This window comes from Acanthaster planci, linkage group LG17, assembly GCF_054643075.1.
Source record: "Acanthaster planci isolate LZ-2023a linkage group LG17, COTS_SCS, whole genome shotgun sequence".
Classification (NCBI taxonomy): domain Eukaryota; kingdom Metazoa; phylum Echinodermata; class Asteroidea; order Valvatida; family Acanthasteridae; genus Acanthaster; species Acanthaster planci.
In genome coordinates, this window is record NC_141793.1 from 10,656,861 (window position 1) to 10,674,183 (window position 17,323).

At 41.0% G+C, this 17,323-nt stretch overlaps 1 protein-coding gene across 8 annotated transcripts in view; it reads right to left on the reverse strand.

Annotated features, from left to right (window-relative positions):
• The window catches only part of LOC110973500 (PDF receptor-like), a 92,673-nt gene extending 75,884 nt beyond the window's left edge, over positions 1-16,789 (reverse strand). For 4 of the 8 annotated variants that reach the window (XR_015428119.1, XR_002597479.2, XM_022224363.2 and 1 more), the window contains exon 1: positions 16,488-16,787. The gene's annotated coding sequence lies outside the window, so the exon portion shown is untranslated. Of the gene's footprint in view, positions 1-1,175; positions 1,288-16,487 lie in introns of all 8 variants that reach the window. The other 4 variants (XR_002597478.2, XM_022224366.2, XM_087147742.1 and 1 more) reach the window with 3 other exon arrangements.
• Positions 16,790-17,323: the final 534 nt, after the last annotated feature.

Sequence of the window (17,323 nt, forward strand, 5' to 3'; positions counted from 1 at the left end):
TCCGCCGCTTACTTTAGGAATGTCACTCGAGTTAACTCACGCGGTGCTTTTGTGTATCGTTCAGTATTTTACAATATTCTTTTCTTTGTGGTCATTTCTTTTCCGACGGATTACAATTATGAAGCAAGATCTTTGGCAAACACTTTTTTCAAAATAAAATACATGTCAGCTAGGAAATAGCAAAACAGACGCGGCGATTCACTTGAGCTCGAAACACACATGTTAATTGGACCTACAACATTTGAAATCGGTTGCTGTTTTAATCAAAAGTAACAACACTGGAGTATTTTTCAAAGAAAGTCAAGAAAAAGCTTTAATGTGATTCTTAGTGGCATATTTGTCAATCAAACCTGTACACCTCAAAATCAAACCTTAAAATGTTTATATCTTTTGATAAAGATTTAGCAGGATATCTCCCTAATAATCCCAAAACGTGAAAAGGGTATTTGGTGACTTGAATTTTAAAAGAAACCTATATTTTGAAACATTATACGCTTTACTATACTAATATTACCATATTATTATCTGCATTAACTGTATCAAAGCAAAGGACACTGGGTGTGGTAGTCTGTAAATATTGCGCTGGTGTCTTTTTTCAATAAATATTCACAGAATTGCGATGAGGGAATCCGAGAAACGCGTGTAATTGTCTTCTTTAGTAGTCATCAACCTCTGGCCAGACCTTTGAGAATACATTTTCCCCAGGGTCACCGATGCACTGCGAGCAGAAACGCCTTTTTCAGAGACATATCCATGCAAGGCTATTCACAGCAGCAGTCTCTATGTCTGCATGCAACATATCTGGTTTCCCGTCCGCAGTGCAACATTTCTATAGCCCACGACAGGATATCACGAGTAGCTATTTTGAGACGGACAGAAGGAGCATGACAAGGGTTTCGTGCTAAAAGAATTATTCAAAACGCCACGTAGCATATGTGAAGCTGTCATCGGGGATCATCACGAGCTCCACACTTTCGGCCATCTGAATCATTGATCAGGTGCCTTGATGTTCGAGCTTGGTAGATATTTCAAATATCGATATCAAGATGTCGTCACGGTGGCTGCGATCACGTTGGCTTGAATGGTGCAGCAACCTCGATTTCATATGCTGATGCCCTAGGTTAATGTAAACTATTTAATTCTCTCTTGTGTGCCTCTTAGAAACGACAACGTACCTTTAACCGAGAACAGGATACGGTTTTTAAGCGTTTGCAACAGCTGTAAAAATCTCTCTAACCGTCGAGTCAAGCACCATCTGGAAAGTCGGGGAGCGCATGCACAAAGCTTCTGCAGATTGAACATGGGAAACATTTCATGTGTTAAAAAATAAAATCAATCGGCGCAACCTCTTCGGGGGAGGCAATCGGATTTGCATCCAGGCCCACTCAAATGTGGCGCCCACGTCTTGCAGAAGTCCCGCGGTCAGCTTTCTGCAGCAGAAGAGGTGACAATTGCAGTCGCGGGAGGGAATCCTCCGGAAGAGCATAACTTCAGGGTGGACCACATGGGACTGAATATGATGTGTTGATTAACGAGACCCGCCTCTGACAATTACCACAAGCTTACACAAAGGAGTTACAGGACAAGACATTGTGTTTCCCTGTTTTTTAAACGTAACTACGTTACTAGAGTTTCTTTGAGGACCGAATTTGAACACAATATTGACGATTGAGGACACACAAAACAACATTTCGTTCCTGTGAGCAAGTACCTGCTCTTCCAAAGTGCAAACAAAAAGCACCAGACTCGGACAGGCTGGACACGTGCAGTGTGAAACTCTCCCTCAGGACCGCTGGCTCTGAGCGGGGGGAGGTGTCGGATAACCGACATAAAAAAATTACAGCTTGCCAGAAATGACTGCTCCAGATAGCCCCAGGTGTCGAGCAGCGGTGGAGCGGGGGAATCTGTACAGGAAACGAACGGCCCCTCAATCACAGACGCATTGTTCTGGCGAGGGATGCAATCCTACACTTTCTGATTATTCAAGTCAGCAGTAGGAAAACCAATTTCCTACAACAACCAGAACTCTTTTTACATTTCTACCACCGAAAGACCAAACACCACGTTTGAGAGAATAGTGTTTAGACCTTGGTTGTCTCTCTGAATCAGGTGTCCGATAGGAAGATGATGTCACTGAAATATACTAATCACTGGGAAGCCATTTCGCAGCCTTCATTACGCGATCTATACTAGATTACTTCAGCAGGGACGATACATTAAATTCCAGAGTAACTGAGCGTTACATTTTCCTTTTTTCTTAAGCTTCAAGCTTTAAGCTTCCTTAATGCTTTAAGGAACTTTTTACGTAGCTAAGTAGGCCTAAAGAAATATTCTTCCATTTTTTTTTATATTATACACCAAGATTTCAATTGATTTAAAAATTGCCCTGCAATCACGTGAAACACACATCTGAATATAACTGAAACTAAAATAAAAATGTACTCCCCGACATGAAGTTAAACAATGTCCACCACCCCCCGGCGCGCTTTCAAAATTTTCTAGAGTCTGCTACTTTGGAGCTGGAACACGAAGAGATTTCTTTCTGATTTGTTGCGTTATCTGTAACAAAGCACCTGTTAAAAGAAAAACAACGTGGACACAAAGTCAGGAGTTGGGAGGACCTTGGTCAATAGGCAAAATTATCAGTTTGAAATGCCAACCATGGGTTAACGGAAAATTGTGATTACATGTAAGTATTGCCTGTCACTATGCGTGTGCGTGAAACACCTATGAAGAAATAGGAAGGTTCTTGACTAAACTGCAAGACTTTTTTACCACGTTTCTTGAAAATTGTCCCATTTTCGAATCCAAACTTGCTGCAGGTTGTAGAGGATCTATCTCTTTCTGCACCGATTGAAGACTCTCCTGACGTTAATTTCTTTGGAGCAAGTCATACTGCATACCCAGCCCGGGCAGATGTATATACGTCACTTCTGATGGCACATCGGGTAATTCCACACGAATGACGATGTTCTACTTGACCAGCAAGCCAGTTACTCTTTTCCGAGACATAAAATAGCAGTTGGAGGTCATCATGCGCACGCCCTTGGGAACGTTAGAATCCACCAGGCCAGTTAATTAGGCTGGGTGTAAGCTACCACATTGCATCCGGCAAAAGACGCTTTTGGTAAAACTACTCCCCCTGCATCTTCCCATCAGCAAGATTACCGAGTTCAACCATGCATACCCTGCAGTTCTCTGAAAACTATTTTTGACGAAAGTTTTGCGAATACAGATTCCTTTAAATGGGGTTTCACGCAGCTTTGCACTCATAGTACAAAGTTTAACCTTCTGTTTTCATTGTGAAAGCACGTGTTCGATAACACGCATGGCTGAACAGTGTGCATTTCATGGTGGTCAGGTTTCAATCACTGTCAATGCTCAGGATGAGAGAGACACATTATGATGGCACATGGCTCAAGTTATCAGGATAATTTATTGGATATCAAAACTACCAGCAAAGGCCAACGGAGCTCCATTTGGTACACATTTGACCGAACGGATGACGGCCACATGTTTGTTTTTCCAAGTCACTATATAAAACATTCCAGCCAGACTTCCACACAAAAGCCTCGGGCTGCATCCAAGACAAAGACGTTAACAAACCATTACATTTGTTAGATATTTATGCACACTTTATGTGATAATAATCATATATATCTTGTACGCTGAAGCGGCAGACACAAGAGATCTAAGGACTTAAGATACTACAGACGCACAACAATAAAAAAGATGAATAATGATAAAGTGCGAAAGGTTAATGACAGGAAAAGCAGTATAGTACGGTGCAGTATAAGGTCCAAATATTTCTGTACTCACCAACCACGAAATGAAATGTACAATGGCACAGTGCAGCATAACATGAGATACACGTATGGTGATTAATTCACTAGATAAACTAATGATGGAATGAAATGACCACCACAACACACGGCCGCATACGAAATAGGTTCGAGTTTTTCCCCCTTTTCCCCCTGGCTGCTATTTGCTGATATGTATGGAGAATGGAAGAGAAAGTCACATGAGAAACTAGGCATCTTCTTTAGAGAACAAAATGGCCTCGTTATTCGAGGTTGAGAGATTTTGAACGTTGTTCGCACATTACACTTTACTTTCCTATGGGTAAACGATTTTATGGCCAATCTTGAGAGGAGACTATAGACGTAGAAGCTTCCCTGTTGTGAAGTGTCGGACTTCCTTTGATGAAAAGTCTTCCTGAGCCGATATTATAGCCTTTATTCAAGTCGGGTCCCCCCCCATGTTAAAAAAATCACTCTGCCAGTCTTCCCAGCTCGGCATGCCAATGAATGAAACGGCCATAATACGCCTGCAGCACGTCACAGTTGCGTTCTGCGGGAAGCACGGTACGAGGGGAAGGCTACACAAGAAATATATTAAACACGTCTATCAGTATCCCTATGATACCACGATGTGGCGACAAGAATGTGCAAGTTTAAGGACAAATCAGTAAAAAGTCGTTTTGTTTAATATAAGCAGGATATCTGATCTTTGACACTATTTTTGTACTCTACTTACTGAACAGTAAAACGTCAATTTTAAAAAACATTTAAAATTTGTTGGGAAGTTCACCAAATTAAAGGTGCCTTTGTCGTAACAAAACTGACCAAAAACATGATACAAGTGTAATGGAAAGTGCAATTTTTGAGGTAGCCATTTTCACAAACAAACGAGATGAAAGTAAACCTTAGAAATGTCATTATTCCTGACAAAATCAAATGCTGGCCATTTTCTTACTTCGTACCAAAAACAGAAAGAACGGGTCATCGTGAACTAGTCACAGACGTAAATGTCACCCGTACGTACTGCTTGAATTAGAGAAACAGAAACCTGTACCTACAAAATAATCACTGATGACAAATATGCATCGGAGGGGCAGGTAGAGAAAAGTGTAGGAAGGGCAGGCAGAGAATTGTGTCGCGGTCATACCTCCCCTTCATCTAGGGGACCAGTTGCATTGCTTTTGGTCCGTGGTCTTTGCAGCCTTTATGATTACATAGCGGCGGTCGCATTTTTAACGAATGCATGCATGAAGGACGTCCACAATGTTCATCTGTGCTTTGCTGGCGACATTTAATGCATACATATCAACGTTTAATGCAGACATCGCATAATCCCGGAACTCATGCATGAACACATGACTTGTTTCAAATAGAATGCACCAGGATACATCGATCTTGTATTCTTAATGTATACTTTTCACACGGCGACCCTGCACCGTCTGGTTTTAAATCTGTCTGTAGTGCATTAATCAGGCGAATCCTGCAGGAGGAATAGACATAAAATGTATTGCAGTATATGTTTCAAATAAATTACATCGATGAGAGTCATGCACGCTTCTGGGATCAACTACTCGTTATTCACACGGTACCGATAGCCAACGGGTGCGACCTGCAGAATTGCTTACTGGTGACCCTTTCAAGAATTATACATGGGTAGTAACGTCGTAACTGCTGGGATTATAACCTCAGCTTTATTAACTGTCAGCCTGCTCCGGCTTGAAAGGCTGAGCGCCTACGAAACGCCGTGTAGCGAGCCGTGGTTAAACGCCGCTCCAGCGACCGCTCCCGCATCAGTTGAGCTAATCGATAGATAAAAACTGTCCGGGGGTCCCCCCCTTCCGCCTGTTGCGAGCTGTTTTTTCCCCTCATGTTCAGCTTTCTCTTTTCCCAACTCTCTTTTTTTTCCTCGCCAAATTCTTTCTTCCTCCTTGTCTCGTGTGTCCTTGAGGAGGTCTGAGGATGTTGTGGATGCAGAGCACGCTCGAGAGGGATGGCCCAGATCACGCCAAGAGGAGGAGAAAGAGTACTGAGTGCTCGTTTAGCCCCCGGGGATCTCTTGCCACATGATGGCTCGGTTGGTTGCACTCGGCCTGTCGCGGCTCTATCGTAATTTGCCTGCACAAGTGATGGCGTGTGTAATGGCTTGTCGTGTTATCAAGCATCGCGGAGGGCGACAGTGTAGGTTTCGCTCTGACTTTTCTGAGGAGTCATTTTTTTCCCAGAGATCAGATTGCTAAATTTATAAAATGAGTGTTTGCCCCTACGTATCAAAACAGAATCCTGTAAGTACTGTACTGTTCCGAGACCCCAAAACACTCTTGGAGTTCTGTGGCTGGACTCGAACCAGCTATACCGCCTGCTCTGTAGTAAACTTGCACGTGTCAATGCTTCAACTGCGAGCGGCCGTCTGATGCGCCTAACCCAGTTCAAGTTATAGAAATTTCAAACCCGTGAATAAATCTTTGCATGTTGTACAGCAAAAAGCTAACAGTTCGATGCTGGTGGAGTTACTTGGCAAGTAGCAGTAATGTACTTGCCAAATGCTGCTTCCCAGATACTGAGCAAACATTACAGTGTAGATAAGACTTGAAACTTTGCCTGGTGGGCATAGGCTAAAGAGAGGGCTTTCGGAAACACAATGTGGATAGAACCTTTTGGGAAGAGGTACGGTCCTGATAGGAACCGGCGAGTGTGTGGTCGACGTTTTGTTCGTGTGCTTTGGTTGTCCTCGGGAGTGGAGCATTTGGCATTACAATGTGCTTTCATGTCCAAGCGGCCTTCCTGTGTCAGATAGAGCGCGCAAACTGTCTTGATCTGGCTATTACCTCGCTTGAAACGGTTAACGCAGTGTATGTAATAGACATTATACTTTGAGCTGTGTGCGAAACCAATGCAGGAGAAGTCGGTACTGTTGGAAGAAAAAATACCTCTGCTAATGCATAACCAAATGCATATTTGTCCGACTGATTCCCTGTAAAGCACGATCTCCATAAACCGTGCAACTTTGAACCTAACGCTTACCCAATTTCTGGAAGCCCTGGAGTTCTTTAGCAATTTACTAGCAAGTCTGGGTATACTTTCCCTGATCGCACAAGCACCGTGGCCCCCGAAGGAACTCCGTAAGCCGTTCGTGTTTGTGTGTACTACAGCCGGATCACTGTAGCGCCCGTTTTAATTTCTTTGACAGCCCGACCCGGAGGAAGACGACTCGCCAAACACACTCGACAACGGCTCCCGCCCAATACGAAACACTCTTTGAATGCGTGATCACACACGACCGTCTCCAGCCCACACTGCTGGGCGATGGGGGTGTTGCTGTGTTGAAACATGAAGGTAAAGTGGCCCCTGGCAACACTTGGACCAGCTACGTTAAATGGCTGAGGATAGATGAATCTCCATATGGTTCAGAAATTCACACATTGCTGCCGGTCGCAAGTAACCAATAGCAGTAAATCGCGTGTAACTATCATGAAAGATTACAACCGTTCATGTATAGCTAGGTAAATTGTAGATCTCGGGAAATGGAATCTGTCCACTTTTTGACAAAGGGGAGCTGTAGGAACATGTCTCATTTCTCCAAGAAACGAAAACTTGCCTTTAAACCATACTCGCTTCGTCAATTAGCAAGACTATGCAAGGGAACTCACAGAAGCGAGAGACTTGTGTGTATGATATGCAGACGAATATTTACCCTGATTGGTATCTTTTTTTTCAAAACTAGTGCGTTGTTTGCTTTCTTCACTTCGGCTTGATTTCAACATTGCCCACCCACTTTCTAGACAGAGATGGCTACATTACACTAAAAAAAAATCATAAAATAGATTTAAAATACCAACGTACATATTTACTAGACTATGCAGTTACGGGTTTATCTATTAGTTCCTTCCTGAAAGTGACTGAAGGTTTTCCTATAGGACCACAATGCAGATGTGTGGGACTGTGCTAAGATTTCACAGGGTTGATTTGTAAAGTACAGCAGGTACCGCTCTTTTCATGAAACCGAATATCCTATGCATATAGCATTTTGGTCTGAGACTAGAAGTATTGCCTATGGGGCTGAGAAATTCTATGCCAAGACCTCGTCTCGGGTCTTTTCTTACCAGTTTTGCACCAAGTGATCAGAACATCTTGTCTGATTTGGATGTCTCTGATAGGTAAGCTGTACGCTGAAATTCGTATTTACACTGAAGCTGTTCGTAACTTGGTGCACTGAATTAGAATTTTACACACATTTACGACGACACGACAAGTGTAACAGCTGTTATAGAGTGCTCCTCCCACTCACCATGACAGGTGCAAGAGCAAACTTTTCTTTTCATGGATACAATCTACTAAATCTCAACGTGTGTGACTGCTACTGGAATAATGCGTATCCACAATGACTTGAATTATTCTGTACTTTGTGCAATAATGATCAACCGTATAGCCATGCATTTTAACGTGCAATTTAGTTGTCGTGTTTACAATACTTGCGCACAGGTGTTTTTGCAAAGACATATGGACAAATCAACGCACGAGGTCACAGTGTAAAGGGCACCTACCTTTTACGGTGTAAGCATGCGCCGGCTATTGTTAAGGAAATCCATCAGAGTTAGATTAAAAGAAAACTTCTCCTGGGGAGGCTTTGTGCAGAGCTTGTTCATCATCTTCACCATCAATTTTGTTGGTGCTATTTTCGTCATTTTTTATCTCAGAGTAGCCTCAAATTATGAAACTGCACCAGCGTTTTTCATGCTCTGCCTGCTACCTTGTGTAAATAGGTAGATGACAAAATAATCCAACGCAATATTAACGCTTAGGTAAGTAACATGTATTTATCTTTCTCGTTGAATAATATGTCCATATTGGTTTCAGGAAAGAGGCGATAGATCCATCCGTTGTTAAAATAATTTAATTTATTGTCGGGGTTATAGATCGTCGTAGGTTCAGTTGAAAGATATAGGTCAAAATCCTTTCTTTTGATTAAATAGGCCTACGTGTCTACGTTGATGCTCCGCGTTTGTAACAGACGGTTCGTTACTTGTGAAATTTAATGCCAATATAACATTGCATTACATCATTTAATAACAGTTGAATGTATGTTTACAAAGAAATGGTTAATAATCGTACAAAATTGTTCAGGGTGGAAATCAGTAATAATTTATATTTCATGTTGTCTCCCGATATTGCTCATTTTAAAAGTGAATATTCCCAAACCGGTTCCATTTGTCATTCAGCATGCATGTTGAGAAATCAATTTCCATTCACGTCAACAACTGGTGAAAGCTTTGTCCCTTCCATTTGTTGTCTGTAAATATAAATTTTCATACGAGTGAAATACTGTGACTTTACATGGTAACCCCCCAAAACGCAACTCAAAAGCTACATCATTTCATTTTCTTCCTAAATAGTTGTCAGAAACTGTTGTTTTTGATATCACATTAAATGATTTTAGCTATTCAAAACTGTAGACCTCATTCAAATTTGATTAGGTGTTGTGGACACATTACCACTTTCGTAATACAAACTACTTGTGTTCGGTTCCTTGGCAATGTATACAGATTATCGTGCATGTGCATGCATTCACTGATTTAGAGTTTCATGAAACTGTTTCCTTACTTCTTTCAAATTTCTTTCCAGCTCTAAGACCGCATGATGAAACTTGTTTCCGAAGACAATGATTTTTAATTAATTGTGTATTTCTAGACCTCAATTGGTTCGTTTCAGAGAAAGCAAACTTAACGCATCATCCACAATTGTTAAATGAAGTCCTCAGTTTGAAAATGTTAACATCCCAAGTTTCAACTTAACACCAAAAACTTTAATTGTTGCATTTATTTCGGGAGAAAATAATTGCCTACTTTGCGACCTGTTCGGACGGAATATGCTTTATGTCCCTCTTTACCGCTGTGCTACCAGGGGATGACTTGTGCTATGAATTTTGATAAGAATATTTCCCTTCCTCCACGGGGCTCGTTTTCTTACCAGGTCATTCAGTGCAAATTCAAACCTGGGGCATAACTTGGAATTTGAGATAATCCACCGCACATCTAGCGACTTAAAAATGTCATCGTGAAAGCCGACAAAGCTACTGTGATGGAATTGCATGAGATTACTTTTAAGGGAGTTTACGACAGTCGTAGGAGTGAATTACATGTAAAGAGTATTGAGAAGAGAAAAACCAACCACAACAGCAAGTAAATTAGCATCCATTACAAATTTCAAAGGAGAGTGCGTTCAATGGCATATGTTAGGTATAGTGATATATAAAGAGAATCAAAATTGCGGTTTAGTTTCAATACAAAACTCATTTACATTCATTTGCAAGAGTGCACTTTAATCAAGTTTTTGAGGTATTGTTTTTCTCAGAGCAAATGTCATCACTGCATTTTAAACGACAAGGGCGACTGAGACATTTATCCAATACCAACGACTGGATGAAAGTAGGGGCCGTCAGTTGAACTAGTCGTACAGGAGTTTTACATGCCATTTTCTCCGACTCTTACGCCTGAAGCTGTTTTAGCAAGAGTGGCCACTACCGGTACCATACTTATACATTCATGTCCCACCACAAACAAAACAAGCGCTTGGTCGCAAGTATCCGGTATTATTGAAGATACAGTACTTTATTGGCATATATTTAAGTTCTCATTAGTTTTCCGGGGTTCAGGTTTCCATCTGAATTCTGCAGGCACTCGTAACTATGTTTACCCACACGGAAACCCAGTCTGTAGGGAGCGTGAACATGAATCGAAGTTGACATGGGACTCCTGTGTTAATTACTTCGTCCAACAGACAGTGCAAATGCCAGCCCCGAAACCCATCTCGTCTTCAGGCCACTGAAACAAGCAGGCACGCCGCACTGAAATCATGTAAAATTACTACCCAAGCCAGGAAAATGTGTTTGTATAACCTAAAATGCCTTCTTTCCAGGTAACTGTAGACGAAGGTACGAACAAACGGGCGTGTTTGGGGTGCGTTTTCTTTTTTCTTTTTTTTTTTTAATTTTTCCAGGGCTGCATCTCCAATTAAGGAGAAGTCGTTGGCGATGACCAGGTAGCGATGGCTGCAACCTCATTTTTTTTATAAGTGTCTGTTGAACAAGATGGGGGAAAGATGTTTGCCGTCTGGGAAAGATTAGTCTTGGTAAAATCAGCCCTTTCATTAGAAGAACATAAAAATTGCAGGTATGCTGATTTTTAAAGGGAAGCATAATGATCACTTTCGTTCCAGTTTACCTGGTTGTTTCCGCTGCCAGTGAACATATCAGCTTAGAATATGAATACCTTTTACAGTGAGTTATTTGTTCTTACAACAAAATGAAATGCGCCCGTTTGTGGTCGATAGATTGCAGTTCCATCTTGTTTATTTGAGGCTTTACCTGGCAGCTTGTTTGCTGCTATGCTTCAACTACGCGACTTTTTCGATTTTGCCCATCTGGCTCTGGACAGGATGTTTGCATTGTTCTCGTAAATGCTCTTGTTCATCTCTTTTTGGGGGGAGTGGATCCAAGCCTGGTTTTTGTGTCTTTTTCAGGGTACGGTGTCACATTGTATCTCGGAAGCGACTTAATACTAGCCCGTGAAACCTGGTGCGCTACTTTTTTTCAGTAGCTGGGGTGACCAATGATTCATGAAGAGGGCACAATGCAATACACCATTTGAGACATTTCAAAAACGGAATCCATTACGTCGATTCGATAGCTTAGTTGGTAGTGATTTGAACTACAGATCCATAGTCCCTGGTTCGAATCCGACCCATTTGTGCTATTCATTTTCCAATTTTATCATTGTGTTTGGGATTTCCTTTTTCAATTGATGCAGAAACATAGTCCAAGCATGAACCCTCTAAGAGTCTTGAGAAAAATAGCAGACCAGGTTTCACGGGTTAGTATCTAGTCACTTCCTTGTATCTCAGCGATCGCTCGTTCATGTCTGTTACGCGGGTATGTTGAGAAAGGGATTGACTGCTAAACAGTAACGGAAAATTGGGATGAATCCGGAACATATATCATCTTTCATACCTTTGTATCTTCCATAATGACAAAAAACAGCCAACGTTCCATCGATGTAACCCAACATTCACAAAAAAATACCCACCGGCATGTCAAACTTGACGATGTTACAAAAACGAATGACTTGAGGTGAGAATGCTCTTTGTGATGCACGATATGTTAACGTAGAAAGTGGACAACGTGCCCTTAAGAGTCTTTTTCTGGGATCTGGTCACAGATGCACAAACGTTCGGCTTTTTGGATCGTCAAGGCAGAACGGACAACTAAATGCTTCTCAACTCCCATTTGTGTCTGTTGCTCTGTGGACTGCGAGTACTCGAAAACGGGCGGTGACCAGCAGACGTCAGATCAAACGTAACTGTTTCCACAATTGTAGTCGAGCTTCGAAGTACATGGCGTCTTGCAGGTATGGTGCACTACATGTACATCCATTATGCCAAAACTCTCTTCCCTTAACTGTGTCGATACCTGCTTGTTTGTTTAAATACGGTTGATAAATGACTGTCCTGGAATATTCTGTTTCTATTTGTTTTTTGTTTTTTTTTTCTCCTGCCTGAGTGATATGTTTCAATTTCCACCAGAACGTGTAATGTGCAACGTCCCTTTTGAAAAATTGGGCTTTGTGCAGAAATCCATGTGTTCCTTGCAACTCTCATTTTCAGGATAACAAAACGATATAGATAAGGTACAAGTGGGCTACTCCGAGGTTATATACATATAATGTTATCCGGGAACACTCTTCAAATGGTGAAAATTGGTTTTTTTTTTAAAGTTATATACACCACTGTATACACGTATATACAAAAACAAAGACATGGTGTAATTTATCATTTTAGGTTGTCTTAAGTTGAGTAATACTCTCAGGAAGTTATACAAACCGACTAACCTCATTTTTTAGAAATCAAGCTTCAAAGTTCAGAGTAAAAGTTCACTGAGATAACACAAAATTGTTTGACTGAAATATTACAAATTAAATTTGTAACTGCATCAATAAGAGTTGTATGGATAATAACAACTGAAATGGTAAAAACCCATCGCAAATTGTCCAAAACATGTGGGCTATTTTGCCATTATCTCCAAAACAAGATTTTCCCGGATCTCATCACACATGGTATTAACAACAACTTTTAGTTGTTCTGGCACCAAAAAGGTGGACCATGCACAATGCGATAAAAGAAGGAAGACAGACAATTAAATCCAAATAATACATATACATAAGACATTAAATGATATTTCACATTTTGATGGAGTGTTGTGATATGGACGCCGCATGATGATCTTCAAGTACGCTCACAAACCCGCACGTATATGCGGGTGATTAATTATACTATTTTTGCTCGTAGAAACACTCGAAGAGTAACGTTGTTCATATTAAATTAAAACGTTGAAAGACAAACTTTGAAAAAACAACCGTGTGTCTTTTGGAAAGCCATTGGCTAGAATGAATCAAATAAACGCCAACGAAAATGAATTTTTGCTTTTGTCACTGCAGTCCACAGTTTTGGATTGAAACGAGCCGACTCCACGACTTAAGTGGATTTCATTTCGATCCAACTTCACCCGTTAACGTGAATCTAATTTGAGCCAATCGAGTGCCCACTGTCACATTTTGCCGAATGTCCAAAGTGTCTAAGTGATTAATGATTATCGTTTCGCTACTGCAACATGGTCCATTCTGTGACATATTACTCTCAAAGCTACCATGAAAGCTTTTTTTCTGATCTCCATCGTTCCTGAGTAAATTTCTGGACGAAATCAACTTATTGTTGTACATGCTCCTACGGTGGTGTTTATTATTCCTAGTGGTATCAGAGATTCGAGAGGAGCGCATGAAGTTCAATTTAATTTACTTAGCGACCAATTCAAAACATACAAAATATTCAACAGAACAGTAATTTTTATGAACATTTGGAACGTATTGCTACAGATGCGCGAAATATGTGAAGGGGGGAAAAAGTGTACACAAATGCATAGAAACTGTCTACATGGGGGGAAGACGAACACCAAACGGGGTGATAACACGTGACTAACATGAGAAGGAGCCCTGAAGCGCAAGAAAAAAGTCTTCACAAGGAGACATTTTGATTGTGCTTCTTAACATCACCATCTCCACGGTAATCTTCCAAGGAGGAATTGCGTTTGCTCGGATACAACTAAATCATTCCGCATTACTGTGTATGTTTCAGTTTACCATTGAGGGCAAGATACAAAAGAAAGAAAGGGTGTCCCCTTGTCCTCGGTGGTAATGCTTGTGGTTTATCTAGGGGAGAGTGTTGGGACATCAGGAAGCACAGTGGCCTCCTGTCAGAGATATGGTAAGACACAACTGTGTGTCTACCGCCCCGTCTGCCCGACACCAGGGAAAGCGTTGTGTAGGCTACTGCATAAAATTGCTTGGTGCTGATTTTTAATTATTCTGAACAATGACTTGCACTATTTCTGATGCCGGTATTATTATTGGCAGGGGTTTACATAACGGTAGAATAATATGAATGCAAATTAGCATTCAGATCGTGTTTTAATGCCCAGCTCCAGACGCTGCTGGTAAAAAAAAAATCAGCCAGACGTTACGTCGATGACAGAAGAACAAATAAAAAATATGATTTATATTCATTCAGCGTAAGGGCTGGGTTCTTTGCCTTGTCTCCTTTTTTATCGTGTAGCTGGATTTGCTGAAGTGTACGGAATAGTATTTCGTAACTCACTGATAATGAAGTAAGCTAACGATAGGAACTTGTTTGATAGCCGGGAAAGAAGTAAAAGGCTTGACACTCACTGTTCATACATTTATATAAAGCGATTAACTTGACTGTTAAATAACAAGGCAAAAAATGGTTTCTACATGTTCCTCCTTAAGTTGAAACAAGCGCCACTGGCGAGCAAAGTCGACCCCGCCTTGCTGACCATGGGCAGCACATCTATTAGAGACGTTCATATAATAATTTTGGACTAAAAAAGCTGATGAATATTAATTATTATATTTGCCCCTATATAAGCTTGGATTTAAAATGCATAAAACAGATTTATTTACACTCTGCCCAATTCCCCAGGAAGCCATTTTTTTCATCTCTTTCCCTAAATCTGTGTTTTTTTATTTTATTATAAACTGTTGATATAAATGGTACGAGATTATTTTAGTACCCGTGTGCTTACTAGCCTCCCTTTTGAGTATTTGTCAAAATCTGGTTTTAATTATCAAATGAAAGTAGTCATCAGAGTACACAGAAACTACTTTGTCATGAGCTTTCGTTGCGAACTTTTATTTCTACCCTTAAGTCTCAAAAAGTAAGAATAAACCTCACTTTCAATTTAAATATGGCCGACCATGAATGAAGTGTAGCTCATTTTTCGACGTTTTCAGGTACATTATTCAGCACATGTTCATGTATTATTTACTTTACGCTCTGATTCAAAGTCTTTTTTTGCAACGCCCCCACCCCCTTTTGAGTGGCGATGCCTGGTAGTCAGTGGACGCAATGGCGATTGTTCCCCCAACTAGTCAGAAAATATTAACATCAAAATCTATAGTGCCTGCGTTTTCCTTTTGTAATGTAATCATGGTTTAAACCTAAAACTTTGTTCAGGTTGATAGGAAAATCTTGCCTAGAACGCACACCCTTAAAATGACAAGCACCGTTTGACGAAAGTAGAGTCCTGCACTCGGGTTCAACGTCCACATTGAGGCTAGGTGACACTCCGTCACAGAGGCAAACCATAATTCTACAGGCACATTACGTACATATGACATGCATAGTTATTGTACAACGCAAGACTGATCGCAAAAAAACCTGTTTAAGACTATGTATTATTTAAGGGGAATTCTAACAGACACGTTATAGAACTCCTCCGTTTTAACAGAGACAGAGCTAGCTGGGATGAATTGGCAGAGGAAGTTGTGTCTGTGCTGAAGTTACTATGCATGGTCAAACAAATTGTGTACAGGTGCTTAATTGATACAGGTACGAAAAATGAAGTCTGAACATCACGAGCGGTTAAGTCCTGCATGGGAATCCTCGGTCAAGATTCAAAGGCCAGACCTTTTTCTTTACCAGTGAAGGAAATATTTACCAAGAATTTCAAAGTACGATTTAATGTGAATGCAGGTATCTGCTCCGTCGTCTCCTGTTTTTTTTTCTTTAGCTACCAATCCACCCCTTCAAAATTACGTATAAAACCATGCCGATGACAAAAATGTGAGCGATGTGGTGTGACTGGAAATAGGGCTGGCGATTCCTCCGACCAACTTTGTGCGGCAAGATGTTCTCGTTCAGGCGGTCGGAATAGAAGTGGCATAATGTCGTACGAATGAAAATTTACACTTTGATTTGAACAGTATTTCTGACAGAGAGTCATTGATGAGTGTTTTCCTTTTCCCTTACAAAGTCCACCCTAAGATATATCTCCTTGATCCCGTTCCCACTCCTATTTTCAAAATCAAACCATACCTGAAATCAGTAAAAACCTTCATTTCCAGCGTATGTTCGTTTAAACATTAACTACCTCCAAATAGAGTTCTAAATGTCATATCACAAGATGACTTCCTAGTTTCGGGATAAAAATAATGTGACCGTAAAATCGAAATTAAAGTGTCCCTTATTCATTGCAGTGTGCATTTCATGTAAGGTCTTGTCGGATGTCAGTGGTGCTGTAACTTGTAAAATATAACTAATTTTAAAAGACGTTAATGTACTCACCAGAACCGAAATTGCTTCTCAGTGTTTGAGCAGGCACAAGAAGTCGCAAAGAATCCAGTTTCCGGGGACGCAGTCGATAATCCTAATTACCAACAAGAGACGATGCTCTTCGGTGGTGCAGGAGAAGTGAAACGACGAAAGACAGAGCTCGTTTTGAGGGACGTCCGGCACCAACACGGGCTTTGGATCGTCTGCTTGTCTACTCGATCGACTACAATGTGCGTGCGGTGGCTGAGCGCCCTGCAAGTGGGCCGTCCGCTGTAGCGTCACTGTCGAACGACGTGTGCTCTCATAAATCATAAGACCCAATAAAATGCCTGCACGCATGCTCGCGGAAAACCCACAACGTTTTGGGGTTATTTCCTTCAGTGAAATTCAGTGCCCAGAAGAAAAAAAAGCGAACAAGTTGTTCTTTCCTTGCAGCTGTCTTCCGGGGTTTTTTGTTCACTGAAAATTTTAATAACAATACCAAATATTTCAGATGGGACGGAAGCATTGTTTGAACAATGCTTAGGAGCTGGCAGTCCCGACGACAAATACTTGGCATTGCTGGTACACAATGCATGAAAGATTGGGTATTCAACTGAGGAAGGAGTCATTGAGTTCGTTAACTGATGTACACCTTTGGTCACCTGCAAATTGCTGTTTTATTGTCTTTCAAGTGCATGAATGTTAGGGGCCTACATTGAAGTCAAAGGATCGTTTCAAAGGTAAGCATACCAGCAAGAACCATTTGGGGTTGCAGCGCTTATAAGAATAAAACTACAAAAGTTCTTTAAATGAATAATTATTCAAATGTCCCTGGACATTTTGAAATCCAGTGGCGTATCCAAGTC